This window comes from Zingiber officinale, chromosome 10A, assembly GCF_018446385.1.
Source record: "Zingiber officinale cultivar Zhangliang chromosome 10A, Zo_v1.1, whole genome shotgun sequence".
In the NCBI taxonomy this organism is placed as follows: Eukaryota; Viridiplantae; Streptophyta; class Magnoliopsida; order Zingiberales; family Zingiberaceae; genus Zingiber; species Zingiber officinale.
In genome coordinates, this window is record NC_056004.1 from 78,811,474 (window position 1) to 78,825,478 (window position 14,005).

The 14,005-nt window shown below is 39.4% G+C and overlaps 1 non-coding gene across 1 annotated transcript; it reads left to right on the plus strand.

The window, feature by feature from the left end:
* The first annotated feature begins 1,989 nt into the window (after positions 1-1,989).
* On the plus strand, positions 1,990-2,097 carry LOC122028335. The gene has a single exon (XR_006124739.1). It is a non-coding gene; the product is annotated as a small nucleolar RNA R71 (small nucleolar RNA).
* The last annotated feature ends 11,908 nt before the right edge of the window (positions 2,098-14,005 follow it).

Consider the following 14,005-nt stretch of genomic DNA (forward strand, 5'->3'; position numbering starts at 1 on the left):
TGTCTTCCATTGTGTTTTTAGTACAACCATGTGGGCTGCTTACTATACAACTGCATGATTATATTCTTTTTGTTCCATCCATGTAGGATGTGTATATAACTGTGTGGTTGTATTTTATATCCAGTCGTGTGGGTTGTTGTTGGCTTGTGTGTAGCCTTGGGCAATGTATACTAGTTTCATTTGTCACTGCTACAGGGGAGGTGTTGTTCAATTTTTTGTCAGACAACCTTACTCTGGGGGTGTGACACGCGAAGTGGGACCAAGCGCCTAGATGTAGATAAACTTGACTGATCAAGTTTTAGCGATAGATGACCATGTCAGCAATGGTCTAGGTGCTCAAAGGGGTTTCTAGGCACCTAGAATATGCCTATATAAAGGGCTTCAACTAGCAGCTTTAGAACAACATCTACTATAACTTTCATGTTCGCGCGCTGTTCTAAAAGGCTTCGATAACATCGAAAGGTTGCTCCAAAGTTTGAATAATGAAGAGTTCTTCAAAGTTCCTTTATGTTTGTTGGTAACATTTATATTTCAGTTCTTGTACTCAAATCTTTGTAACTCAGTTTTAAACTAATCATGATTGCCCAATAAAAGCACTCAATGAGTATGGACCTTGGAGTAAGATTCATTGAAGACTCCAAACCAAGTAAAAATTACTTGTATTAGTATTTGTATGTTCGTGTTTCTTTTCACTACGTATTCTCGATTTAAAAAAAAAATACCAATGCTATTCCCCCCCCCCTTAGCTTTGTAATGATTCAATATTGGGAACCATAGGATTCTTCATGGGGAAGAGCATGCTTGAACCTTGAGCAAGATCCGATTTTTCCACCACTAAGAAAGCTCAAAAGAAAGGGTTTTTAGGAGAATTAAATCAGAGACCAACTTTGCAGATTCTATGAAACAAGAGGAAGAACGAGTAATGATGCCAAGCCTATACCAAAAAGGCAAAACCATTAGAAAAAAATTCAACAACCAAGAAGACACCAACAGAGATGATGCATCAAAATCACAAGTAAAAAGAGTGGTCGCGAGTGGCATGGAAGAGTGGCGGAGGCTAGGTCGTAGGCAAGTGGAGGAATGGAAGAGGAAGCTAGGGTGTTGCGACGTGGAGGAGTGGTGGAAGAGGCTAGGTCACGACCTGCTGACAGTGGAGACGTGGGAGCTGGTCATGGATGGAGGGGTGAAGGTTGGTTGGCGGAGATGAGTTTTGGAGGCTAGGTTTTAATTTCGTGGAGTTTTCGCAAAGGGAGATTTTAGCAAAGGGTGACATAGACAACACTTATTACAAAATCATTGTTGTATATATTAAAAAAATATTCATAGACAATGCTTTTTAAAAAGCATTATTTTTTACCTTAAAAATAGTAATAGACAACGTTTATTTGAAAAACATTGTCTTTAATAAGAAATATAAAACATAGACAATGCTTTTTATTTAAAACATTGTAAAAAAAATTAAAACACTGTTTTTAAAAAACATTCTCTTTTAAGTGTTGTGAAATTCCAATTTTCTTGTAGTGAGAAGAAGAAGATGACGAAACCTCGTTCAAGATGAGCATCGAGAGCATTGATAAAGAGGGAGCTTCGAATTATGAGTCTGATACGGTAAATGATGTACGCCTCTTACCTCTTGATCAACTTTATGAAGTAGTAAAATTGCTGTCTAGATCTTTATGTAAATTATGAACTAAATGTGTGAATTTATAAAAAGACAATAATGAGTTAAAAATAAACTTAGCTAAAGCGTGCCTGTTAGAACATTTTGATAAAATTCAAATGGAAAATTTAAAATTAAAAGATCAAATAGACTTATTGAAAGATATCCTAGCATAGAATATGTGGATTGTTAGCTATTATTCCAAGCCATGATGAGGACACTTGTGCAATAGTCCAATAGAGTCTTATTTAATAAATATAGAGTCCAATAGAGTCTTATTTGAGAAAGATATCCCGGCATAGAATATGTGGATTGCCAGTCATTCTTCCAAGCCATGATGAGGACACTTGTGCAATAGTCCTTGAAATCTCTTCTAAGCCATGTACAATGATTCCCCCATCTATCTGTGCAAAACTTATGATTTGCTTCCTTAGTTTGGTGGAAAATATTCAGAAGGCATAGCTCTAGCTCTTCCCATGTTACGATTCTTTCTGATGGAATAAAATGCCACCAAGCATTAGCTTTATCCTTTAGGGAGAAAGGGAATCCTTGTAGCCTGAAAGCATCCTTGGAAACACCATTTAAGACCATGGTATTGTAATAGTAGGTATAGTCGAATATGTGTGGATACATGTCCTCTTCAGATGCTCCTTCAAATTGATTTTTTTTTTGTATCAGAGTAATCAATCTAGGATGAAATTCAAAGTTTACCGCATCAATCAGAGGTTGTTGATGCACGTAGATTATATATGTTTTTAGACAATGATTGACGCACATTCACTTGCATTTTTTATCATGATTTACAGTATCGCACTCCATTTTTATTATTTTATTAGCATAATTACTCTTTTTATTTAGTGATCTACTTTTGCACTATTTTCATTTATAGGACATGATATGGAGTAAAATGAACAAAGAACACAAGGTGCAACTCATTTTTGAAGTTAGCATGGGCAGGCCATGCCTTGAGGCATGACCGTGCCCCTCCCTGTAGAGACACATGGCATGGTCGTGCCAAGAGGCAAGGTCGTGCCTATGCTTCTAGAAACCCACACGGCAGGGCCGTGCTAGGAGGCATGACCATGCACCCACTCAGCAATGTACACGACTTGATCATGCCAACTAGGCAAGGTCGTGCCACTTCTTCTCACCGTTTGCACCCCCCGGCCATGCTAGGAGGCATGATTGTGTGCGCGTAATGGCAGGGGGTCATTCCATTACCAACAAAAGGGGAACTTCTCCCCTTTTCTTGGGGAGGAAGTTTTTCTCCCCTTCGGAGAGACATCTTCGGCCATCACACTCCATTTTCCAACGACTTCTCGATGATCTGAAACCATTTCCATCATCCATCCATCTATGAGGCGAAGGATTGGCTCACGAAGACATCATTTTCATATTGGCTAATTTTTCTTCTCTCTTATTGTCGATTTGAGTTGTAGAATGATTCCTTTCATGTTTTCGAGTCTTCTTCCTTTGCGTATAGAGTAGATTCTCCTAGTTTTAGGACATAGGGAGTAGTTGTGATGTGTATTTGATTTAAACTCTATGAATATGCATATTTATTATTTCTATGACATGTTTATGCTTAGTTCATGTTCAATTGAATATGTATGCAAACTTTGCATACTTATATGTGTTATTTGGTTGAACGAATGTATGGATTGGTCACCACATAGTGGGAATACTCGAGATCATATGACCGAGGGGCCCTTGATTATAGAGGGTATCCCTTTATCCAGACATCTTGAGCATTCCTTTGAAATGGAGACCAAATCCATACAAGAGAGACAATAAGTAGTGCTTAATGGGGTTTTCCTAATTTTGTGCTAGGAAGTAATTTATGTAATTCGGACCGTATGAAAGGGGGGGGGGCTTAGTGACAAAGGGTATCCCTTTACCCGGACCTTCTATGTTACCTTTTCCAGTTACTAGAACTGAATGTAAATGGGGAGAACACTCCAATGTGACCATCATGGGGTAATATTGTTATTTAGTTAGATTTCCTATGAAGCATGAGCATAGAGGATAGGAGATTAACTATTCATATTGCATCAATGAACATCACAATGAAACCAAAATCCTATAACTACCTTCCCAAGTTAGCCTTCTTTACACAACTTTCCTCACTCTCTTCTCTCTAGCCCTCACTCTCTTTCTCATTCACAAACCTTCCTACAATTTGATAGTCTAGATAATTCATTGTACAAAGTCTCTAGTGGTTGCTCACTAGTCCCTATAGATCAATATCTTTTTATTACTTGACGACATTTCCATGCACTTACGGATACACATCAAGTTTTTGCCGTTGTTGCCAGAGACTGATTTAGAGCAACATTAGTCGATTAACATTTGGGTTAATCTAGGCACTTTTTCTTTTCTTTGAATATATTCTATAATTTTCTTTTTCTTTTATATATCTTACAACTACTTTCTTTTAATTCTACATTTTAAATTTCTGCATTAACATTCTGCATTTTGTTTGTTGAAAACAAAAATTGATTTCACTTTTGCTCTTTTATGCGAAGATTGATTTCTACAGGGAATTTGTTGCCTATTAATGCTAAGATCGATAGGACATTTAGAAGAAGAAGAAACTTATAAAGACAAGTAGAGGAAGAGAAAGTGCAGAGAACCATGGTAAACAAACCTTTAAAAGATTTTGTCACATTTTATCGAGAGGTCTTAGGTCTAGTAGTGCTTGACCATCTGTAGAGGCCAATAATTTTGAGATCAAGCCAACATTCATCTCTATAGTTCAGCAACACACCTACAGAAGTACAGAACCAACATTTAGAGACATTTTATGAAATTTATAGCACAATAAAAATGAATGGAGTTCCTTTTGAAGTTGTTAGACTGCTTCTATTTGGATTTTCTTTGAGGGATAAAGTAAAGGCATGGATAAACTCTTTACCTATAGATAGTATTTCCTCTTGGGAGTAGTGTGAATGAGTATTCTTGAAGAAATTTTTTCCTCTGAGTAAGGCAAATCACATGAGAAACCTCATATGAAGATTTAGATAGAACGATAATGAATCTCTTTACGAAGCTTGGGGCATATTCAAGGGATTGCTCAAGTTGTGCCCCCCTCCATCTTCGTAGCTTCAGATTAAGGTGAATAGTTTTCCATAGACGACACCAAATTTGATCCTATTTGAAATCTACGAAGTGGTGCTCTGGTTCCGGTGAACGATGATCCTTGATGAAGATAACCTCTTGGAGACCTAAAAGAACCTCTCCACGATTCTGCGCACAGTGAGACAAACCAACGTTAATGACCTAAGACTGGGGTGGGGATCCCTGGCTAGGCTCCGACGCTCAAGTCAGTTTCTCTCTCAAGGGTGGAAGAAAAAGAAGCGAAAGAAGAACAGTAATTGAAGTATTTTTAAACATAGTTTAGATGCTAGAAGTTGTGTACCTTGCCAATGGAGAGGATCCCCCTTTTCATACTACTTCATGTAACCTCTGTAGTCATGAAGTGGTTCCCGGTTTGTTAGAGTTTGTTAGGAGATGAAGTCATCTTCTATGCTTCGTGCAATAATCCTTTAAGGAATATTTTTTGTACCTCAGATGTACTTCTTTTGTCGTTTGTGACTTATATTTGTGATGAGGTATGCATAGGAACATGTCATTATAACTGAAGAAGCTCCTAGAAGATATTTCCCACCAAATTTACCAGGTTGTCATATTTCCCGTTGGTCCTTTAACCTGGTCTAACCTGATCACATATATAATAAGAATATCATCTATTAAGTGTATTTTGGCTGGTCATTTGTACTGGCCACATCTGTTGTTAAGAATACCTACTATTGTACATGTCTCAACCAATCGTTTAAGCCGGTCATGTATAGATATATGAGGAATACCTTCTGTTGAGCATGTCTCAGCTGGTCATTCAAGCCGGTCATGTATATATATATATTAGGAATATCTTCTGTTAAGCATGTTCCATCCAAGAATGTATTATAAGGATGAGTGACTTTATGCTCGGTCGGGCTTTGATCGGTCGAGCACATGTAAGTGTTGGTGTGGTTAGCACTAACGGTCTAACTCAAGTTTTGATGAATGACAAAGTAGGTTAAGTTAGGTTTATTGTGATCTAACACTTTGACTGAGTGTGCAGGAGAAATCCAGTTAGGTCAACGGGCCAACCAGATAGCTGGTGCGAAGTCCAGATAGGTCGACGGGCTGACCGGATATCTGGCACGAATCCTAGCTAGGTTGACGGGCCGACTGGATAACTAGCACGAAGCCCAGCTAGGTCGACGGGCTGACCGAATAGCTGGCATAAAGTCCAGACAGGTCGACAGGCTAACTGGATGTCTGGCAAGTAAGTTAAGATAAGTCACTAGAGGGGAGTGACTTAGTGAGGGCGTGTTCCCCATTCGAGGGAACAGTAGGTGTTGATCTAACTTAGAACCATTTCGGGAATCTAAGTTGAGATCGTGACAAGATTCTGGTCTTGGTGAGATGGAATCTAATTACTACTCTAATAGACTATAATTGTGCTAACACTTTATTTTGCAGGGTAATATAAGTTTTATTTACCTCAGACTAACTTTGTCTTGCAGGAAAGCAGCCTGCTGGAAAAGAAGGTCCGGGCACCCAGAAGGCAAATTTTATCTCGACAACTTAGAGCACGCCAATTGGTTGGCCGACGTCATGGTCCAGGCGCTCGGAAGGGATCCGAGTGCCTAGAGTACTCCTATAAAAGGAGCCTTCCACCAAATCTTCAAAGTACACCTTCTCTCTACGATTTCTCTCGTGTGTGCTGCTTCCAAGACACTCTTGCTACGCTGCAAAGCTTCTCTGACAACCAACGATTCAGTCCTTATTTTCTTGTTGTCGGTAATTTCATTTTACAAGTTCTTGTACTTAATCTATAATCTGTTTGTGAAATACTAGTGATTTCCCAATGAAAGCACTCTCATGTGCGGGCCTTGGAGTAGAAGTCGGCGAAGGCTCCGAACCAAGTAAAATTGGTTTTGTTAGCATTGTGCTTGTTATTTTCGCTGCGTACTCAATTAGATTTTCGAATTCTCGACAATCTCTATTCAACCCTCCCTCTAACGAACTCTATGATCCAACAAGTGACATCAGAGCCAGGTTCCGCTCTGATTTGGTGCAACCACCAATCAGACAAAGGGGGTGAAACATTTATTTTATTTTTTTTCTTCGATTTTCAGTTTTTTTTTATATATTCCAAATTGGTACAATTACCACTTTGGAAGCATTTTATCGTAGCAAACCAATCTGAATTGGTGCAACACCAATTCAGTCTTAATAGTCTTCTCTTTTCCCACACTACTAATCCAAGACCAAGTCTTGGGATCCATTTTTTTTTTCTTATATGCAGAACCTATGGCCCACGTTGAGGGATTCAGTACCGTCTGTCCTCCCCTATTCAGCGGTGATGATTTCCCATACTGGAAGAAGCGGATGGAGGTCTATCTAAAGACCAAATATGACCAGTGGTTTAGTGTCACCAAAGGCTACAAAGCTCCGGTTGACTGTTGGACCTCGTGATTATTTTGATGTGATCAGCCAAGTTAGGTTGGGTCCTATTTGGTTTTGATCCCTGCGTCTAAGTATGTAGGAGCTTAGGAGCACAGGAAATCGAGTGGAAATGCAGCTAGCGAGAAGGAAGGCACGGGAAGGGAGCCAACGAGCTCGGTGCATCCGAGGGACAAAAGGGCTACGGAATAGTACACCGATGGATGAGAAGAACATACACGACGTTCGAGGGATGAGAAGCCGGAGTGGAAGCCTGCTTGAGGAGAAGGCTAGAAATTGGGTGAGCCTTATTTCGGTTGGCTGCAATCACTCAAGCGATTAGAGCAGTTGAAGATCCTAAGGAAGATTGGAGCTATTTATACGCTGCAGGTGGAGGGCGCCCTCCATGAGGTATAGAGGGCGTCCTCCATGATGTATAGAGGGTGCCCTCCATGATGTATAGGAGGTGCCTTCCTTAAGGTATAGGAGGCGCCCTCCATAAGGTATGGGAGGTGCCCTCCATGCTTATGGAGGGCGCCCTCGGCCCAGTCTTAGTAGCCGTTTGGTAGCGGATAAAGCTTTATCCGCTACCTAGCTGGAGGCGCCCTCCAAGTCCCTTGGAGGCACCCTCAAGTAGTAGATAAGATTTTCCAGGGGCTATAAAAGGACCCCTGGACATAGGAAAGATACAACAACTTTAAAACAACTATTGTAATCATTTCTTAGAAATTTTTTGAGCTTTTCAAAGAGTGTAAGAGGCTTCTCCGCCTACAGAGAAGGAGATATTTCTAGTAGAGCTTTACAACCACCTTTGATTAACAACTACCTAGATTGTAACCAAGTCAAATCTGTTTGCCTCTTTTCTTTTTAATTAGTTGTTCATTTCATTTTATTTTAATTGTGATATTACTACTAATCTTGGTTGGAAAGAAGGGAAAGATTTTATTTTTTTTTTACAAATGTTGTGCCCTCTCACCGGCCCCGACGCTACGCCAACAAGTGGTATTAGAGCCCAACCGCCTCAGAAGAACTAATCGCCGACTAAAGCACCAAGATCAAGATGATGGCCGGTACAAGCATTCATCCACCGAAGTTCGAGGGAGATTTCGCACAATGGAAACGTTAGATGGAGGTATTCTTCAAAACAGATTTCGAAATTCTTTTAACAATGAAATATGATTTTACAGTTCCAAAAGACAAAGAAGAATATTAGTTGGCGAAGAAGGAGCAAGCCGACTTCATGGAGAATGGTAAAGCAGAGTTCCATCTGCTCAACATTCTTCCGCCCCGGAGGTCAATCGAATCGGCAACTACGACTCAGCAAAGGAACTTTGGGAGAAGTTCCTAGAACTGCATGAAGGAACTTCCGAAACGAAGTTTGCGAGATGGGGCGTGTTCTGGAATCAACTGACAAACCTTCGGATGGAAGAAGGAGAGTCAGTAGCACAACTACACAGAAGAATCAAGGAGCTGATCACCGGACTAACAAACCTTGGAGAAACGGTAACGAATCGGGACGCACAAAGGTATGTGTTAAATGTGTTCCCAAGAACACCGGAATGGACAACTATAGTAAACTCCTACTATATATCCAAGGATCTCGAGGTAAGTACTTTAGAAAGTCTTTTCTCTACTTTCAAATTACACAAATCTCAGTGCGCAGGATAAAGAAAAGGACAGAGTCAGAACGTTGCCTTGAAGGCAAGAACCAATTGATGAAAATGAAGCAGCGCTAATGGTAAGGAAGTTCAATAAATTTATTAAATATAATAAATTTAAGTCACAAATGAGAAAGCAGTATCGAAATAAAAATATTGTTCGATGCTGCCCGAAACTGAAGAATAAAGGCAAAGAAAAGAATAAGAAGCCAGCTCAATCCAAACATAACCTCAAAGCCACGTGGGATGAGTCGTCATCCTCCGAATCTGAAATTGAAGCATACGCCAGACTAGTCCTAATTGCAATCTATCAAGAAGAAGATGAGACCAGCTTAGAGATGAGCATAAATGAAGGGGGAGGATCATCGGAAGAAAGCAACGATGAAAGGGGAGCATCAGAAATTGAGGTAAGTGAGGTACGTGCTTTATCTCCCAAACAGTCCTTTAAATTTATTAAAAGTCTTACTAAAGATCTAGTTAAACTAGAAAAGGAAAATGCTGAATTGAAATTGAACTTAGCAAAGACATGCCCTCTAAAATTGTATGATAATCTAAAATTAGAAAATAAAAAATTAAAAATAGAAATCGAAAAATTGAAAAATGACCACGCATGCTTGAATAACTTTCAAAAATCAAAACTTAGACTTTATGGTAAATTAAATTAGTATATTAGACATCACCAAGGTCAACTTAGAAAAATTCTCAAAGAATATGTACCCCCCCCCCCCCCCAATTCTTAGTTAACCCAATAGGAAGGAACCTATATTAGATTCCAAAGTCTTACTTAGATTAAACAGTTTTCTAAGGCTTTCAGAAAAGATTAAATGTTTAAATTCTTTAAAAGACTTTATCTAGAAATAGTTGATAATCCAATAACCAAGAAGGTCTGGTGCCTCGCCACATCCTGGAAGCCGATTATTGAATTAGATATTTAATCGACAAACTAATAAACTTGTGAAATTAATTAAGATCATTACTTTCAATGTTTGTCAATTTTTGGAAAAATCCATAAAATTGAAATTATTTTAAATTTCTTTTACTTGTTTTTATCAAGTTTTTTCCTTTCCCTAAAACTTAAATTTACATATTATTTTTTAATATGATCAAAAGGGGAGAAATAGGTACAAATTTAGGGAGAGTTGGAATTTTTATCAAAATTCTGAATTTTTATAAATTTTTGCTATCTCTATTTTATAAGTCTGAATTTTGATAAATCATAATTAGTGTTGCAATTTCTTATATTGCAAACTTCAAACTTGAAATATTTTATTTGCAATTTCTTTTTTGCTATTACCCTAACTTAAACTTAGGTTGATGCACATCAAAAAGTGGAAGATTATTGGATCCCATGATTGTTTTGATGTGATCAACCAAGTTAGGTTGGGTCTTGTTTGGTTTTAATCCCTGTGTCACGCCCCCAAAAGAGCCCCTACCGAAAAATTTCGGTAGCATCTCCCCTGTACCGGTGACAATCTGCAGCATACATACATATAAAATACATCAGTCACATACGGTTGGAATATATACACAACAACGCAATTTATATTCAGCTCACTCGGCTGGAACATAATAAAACACAACCACGCAGTTATATATATACAATAAACAGCTCACTCGGTTGTATTAAAAACCAACACAGCGGAAAAATAATAATGAAAAGCCCATATAAAACAAATCAACACACTGCTAGCTGGCTAGGCTTTATATAACAACCACAACAACACAAATAAAACAACAACACCAAATACACAAGTAAAGCATAAAACGAACCCAAAGCGGTCTTCGGATGTGACGTAGGACCCGGCATATAGGATACTCCAAGCGACATCTACTTGCTAACTGAAAGCATAAAGATATATATACGGTGGTGAGTATAGGTAACTCAGCGGGTAATCGACAGAATAATGCATGGTCTATAAATAAATATGGAGATCAAAGTATACAGTCTCAGTAGAGAATAAAGAACATGATCATACTGACATAGCTAATAAACACAACTACCAGTACCAGTCTATCCTACATTGTATAACGATCGTAGCTAACATACAACTGCATAATCCACAACTAACATAATGATAAATACATTCCCAATCTGGAATCGACACATGGTATAATGATCAGTAAACTCACCGGATCTGCAACAAACCCACTCATGATACCTGTGTAATATAAATACAACTGCATATACATGTAAAATAAATGATATGTATGCAGCATGACAACCATATGCAACAATCATACCTCAAACAAGTGCAACAACCACAATCACATGCAACTAGTATCTACTAGGCATGTATGCAAATATAAATCCACAAGATGCACTGCGCATCATATGCAAATGCGTATGCATGCTCCATGGTCACCCCCGCTACCTCTCCAGACACCACGACCCCGGTATGGCCAAGAGGCTTGGGTCTGTGACAAACCGTACAAGCCTCACGCACGTAATCTCTATAAAGCGACTGAGGCGATGATACACTATGTAGTTATCTAACTACATAGCTAAGGGTCCCTGACCACTCACAACTCAATCCCTCTGACTACTGTAACCTCAAGACCCACTACTCCAGAGTGGTCGAGGCTGACAGAGTAAAAACACTGAGCAGTTGAGTAAGCGCGACAGGACTATCTCCACTCTTAACTACCACTCTCCAACAGTGGCCGAAAGGACAGCTACGCACAACCGACGACCCTCTCAACCACAAGGGAGACTATAGTCGTCAGTATGCAATAAATTATGAACATGATATATACATAATCATGATACGGACAACGTCATCATCCAAGCAAACTCTAACTCCACCTACGTGCCCCACAACACGGGTATAATCGTCATGATACCTCCATGTATCCCACTAAACACATGCACACAACTACACATGTATAATCAACCAAAAATCTCCAATAATCCCCCTAGACACATATACACAGAACATAGGTACAATCAACATGTATCCTCTAGTAAAACACATCAGACACGTGTATATACAACAAATATACAATCAACACAACTCCTCCAATCATCACACCGGACAAATGTATACACGACATACAAATGGACAATCATCTAAGAGTCTCCTATGACACATATCAACCTATGTACAATCCACGTCATATGCACAATCAGCATGGTAATACAAACAACCTAACAATCCCTACAATACATACTCTACACGTGCGAACATAGCAGAGTAGATATCAAGAGTAGAGATTGTATATGATATAATTAGAAACCTCAAAGATCAAGCATAAGTATCAAGCAGGAAAGTAACAAACGAACATGATATAGGGTAAAGCAGCCTAATCCATCATATAAAAACCATGCACTAAGCTCAAAGGAAAACTATATAGAGGACAAGGAAGAAATACCCGCCTTTATCTGTCGACCGTGTCAAATAAACCAATCCCCCGTCGAGACGCTCGCCTCGAAACAAAATCCTGTGATCACATAATATACTTAGCTAATTACATAGGTAGCAAATAGCTAAATAAACTCCCCAATCTAATTAGGGAAACCTTAACCGAAATAATTAATCTAATTCCTTAATGCAATTAGGTTTAACTAAATCCACCATCCTTCACTTCAATCCTACTCATGAGTTAAGCAATTTAATCATGGTCATCTTCTACAATCAATATACGCTAATCAAATCCAATCACCCATAATATCTCATTATCCCCAACATAATATGATATAAATCCTTATTCACCCATCTATCACATAAATGCAACCAAAACTCCATACTTAGCTTACCTTGATCCGGTTGCTCCTGTGCTAACTCACGGCTAAAGATCTTGCTGTCAGAACTGGTGGTCGAAGCTAGGTAGAGCTGCTGTTCGCAAACAAAAGTCCTAACACATGAGCCACCATAGTTAATAATTTATCTCATGCATTAACCCAACCTTATTAATTAAATCATCCACCTAATCACAACTAAACTTCCAATCACTTACCCAAATTGGATCAAGGTGAAGAGGTGCCTACTGCCAGAATTCGTAACCAGAGCAAGGAGGAAGTTTGCTTCAACCCAAATGCCCTCAACTGATGTTCCACTGCTGGAGAAGGTTGCTGCAGGAGCTAATGGAATCTACGGCCCTAGCATCAATCCTCCACCCCACAAGAATTGCCACAGCCAACAATCTCCTCACCTCTGACCTCCTCTGCTTCAAGGATTGGAGAAACAGTGATCGGAAGCAAGAGGAATCGATTACACAATATCTCAACAATCAACATAACTCGATGCCTTACCTCCAAGATCGCAGCTTGGGCACAGATCGCAACAAGAACGCGATGAATCTAAGGTACGAATTGTAACAAGAACGCGACCAGAGTGAGAAGAAGGTTCTGTTGCTTAACCTCGGAGCCCTAATGCCTCTTCACACCGGCGATCAGCTCCCTTGGTGTCGGCGTCGGGGAAGAAGAGTCGGCAATTGCGGGAGGAAGGCTCGAGGAAGGCTTGAGAAGAGGAGATCAAGGTGATCCGACCTCCTTGTTCGACCTCTGGTAAGCTCCGACAATGAGCTCCTCCGGCGATGTCAACGATCGTCGGAGATCCGTCGGCTTTGATTCGTCCGCGAGAGAGAACGAGAGAGTCGGGAATGAGAAAGGATAGAGAAATCGCAGAGAAGAAGAAGAGAGCACGGGTTCGGGTTCGGCGATGGGTTGGGGAAAATGAATTTATAAATAAAACATTTCCCCACTTAAATAGGGTAACCTAAACAGGCTTTATCCGTGCCGCCAATTCATCCCCTCAAAACCCGTCATACGAGTTCCGAAAAATTCCCAGAAATTTTTTAAAAATTCCTGAAAAATCCAATAAGATTTTTCGTCTAATAACATTTATTATTTAATTTTTACAGTATCTTACATCTCCTCCACTAATAAAAATTTGGTCCCCAAATTTACTGGATAACTCAAGGATCCTCATCCAAGGGTAACCCCCAAGCAACCTACTCATATACCACTCCATCCAAATATCATGAACATATCTCCAACCCTAAAGGATGACTATGTGGGTTATGAGCTCACTATGTTTTCGCTACTTACACCCTGCTACCTAGCCAACTGTGGAGAAATCAACTACCTCCGAAATCCATAATCCATTAACAATAGATCTTCCAACATCTGTAAAAGGGCGCTCAAACTATCCATCAGTCTTAGGGTAAAAATATATACTAAAGTGAAACTCCAAAT